The sequence below is a fragment of the Mytilus galloprovincialis genome, chromosome 6 (genome assembly GCF_965363235.1).
Source record: "Mytilus galloprovincialis chromosome 6, xbMytGall1.hap1.1, whole genome shotgun sequence".
Classification (NCBI taxonomy): domain Eukaryota; kingdom Metazoa; phylum Mollusca; class Bivalvia; order Mytilida; family Mytilidae; genus Mytilus; species Mytilus galloprovincialis.
This window is the reverse complement of record NC_134843.1, coordinates 32,002,059-32,004,133: the sequence shown is the minus strand read 5'-3', so window position 1 is coordinate 32,004,133 and position 2,075 is coordinate 32,002,059.

The following is a 2,075-nucleotide window of genomic DNA, read 5'->3' as shown; positions in this document are numbered from 1 at the left end:
ACATCATACTTGGGACATTATTGGGCGGAAAGTGCGCGAAAGGACACCCTAGTTCAAACACATCATGAAATAAACTATGCCCTTCATCAGAAATGGTTGCTGCTACCTTAGCAACAAATTAGTCGATTTATGGCAGGAATCAGAAGACGTTTAGATGCGATTATCCGTTTGAATGGAGGCTGCGCACAAAGTACTTATTCTTTGGCGTATAACGTTCAACCATGATGTGAACAGTCATCTGAAGACTAATTTTGAAATGTCTGACATTGTAAAGTTCGACTACAGTAAAAGTTGTAAAATGCATTTTTTTGTACAAAAACACTTCATTTTGTTATTAAAATTGTGGTTATACAAATCATTTTTTTTCAAACATTTTTTGTTCGTTTCAATGCCAATGTTATCATAAACTATGTTCAATAATATTATACACATATTTTATTATATTTCATCCAAAAAAAGAGGCTGATTTTTCAAGTTTTAAAAAATCAAGGTGTTGCAACACTTTTTTCCATGTGTATATATAAATGTATCTTCTACCAAATATTCAAAATAAGAATATGAATAAATATAATTCTTACAGACTATTTTATTTATTGGGTCTAGTTAACGCATAATTGTAAATAATATGAGGCAGACATAACCTTTGAATGGGAACGAAGTCTGTTTGATTTTTTTTTTATAAATCAAACATATTAAAAAGAGAAACGGAAATACCGTAACGTTTCCGATTTTGGTTCTTTTGTTAGGGATTTAGTTGTGACGTTATTTAAGGAATGACTGTAATATTTTTTCTGTCTATGAAGAAATAACATAAAAAATTTGGTGCACACTGAATAACGCGCGTAGCGGGTTATTTAACAGTGTGCACCACATTTTTTATGTTATTTCGAATAGACAGAAAAAATATTACAGTCATTTCTTATTATTTAATTCTTAATTCCATTTTAAACCGTAGAAAACCATGAAAAAACGTTGATGACGTCACGGTCACATGACTAAATTAATCTATGGGCTCATAACATAATAACGTCAGCCAATCAGAAGATGTGTTACATCCAAAATTAAATTATTACGTCATATTCAATGTAAACAAAGAACGTAACGTTTCCGATTTTGGTTCTGTTGTTAGGGATTTTAGTTGTGACAAATGCGACAAAAAAAATTGAGCGATTTTGAGTTCATTAGTACAATGGAAATATCGGGAAAATTTTCCCGATTTTTTTTTTTTTGTTTTTTTTGTTTTGTTTTTTTTTTTATTGAATTTTCTACTGTTATTGGGGACTTCCTCCCCATATAACGGAATTTGATGAGACTTTCATCAAAATGAGATGGTTAGCGCTATAAAACCAGGTTTAATCCACCATTTTCTACATTTGAAAATGCCTGTACCAAGTAAGGAATAGGACAGTTCTTGTCCATTCGTTTTTAACGTGTTTTGTGATTTGATTTTGAAATGTGATTATGGACTTTCTAAATTGATTTTCCTCTAAGATCAGTATTTTTGTGATTTTTCTTTTTACCGGTCTATCTGTACCAGGTGATGTTCTTCGTAATCGTCGGACCAACATGTAGCAATTCTTAAATCATATTTGAGTCTATCCGTATAAAGTTCTTAAATGCAGTTGGATTATCCGCTCACAGAATTGCCACACTCCTGTAACAATGTATCCCACGTATTCTCAGTTGTCCCAGATGTTTCTGAAATCTTAGTTATGTCCTATTTAATGTTAAAGACACGCTACTAATTACATGGTTTCAAGCACACACTCTTCTGGCCATTTAAAATACATTTTTGAGATTAATAAATATATAAAACTTGTAAAAGCCACTTCAAGTTACTGGAGTCAAACAAAGTTAAAAATGAAACAAATACCAGAAATTGAATCTAAACTTATTATTTTTATAGTCACCAAAATCATCAAAAAAATGTTTTATTTTATAAAATATCAAACGACTGATGCTATAAAGGCTGAAATTAAAACAAAGTTTGCTCTTTTAGTCAATACCTGATGAATCACACGTCGCCATTTCCTATAGAGCGAGTATTAGAAAAAAGAAACAAGCATGAGGGAAAG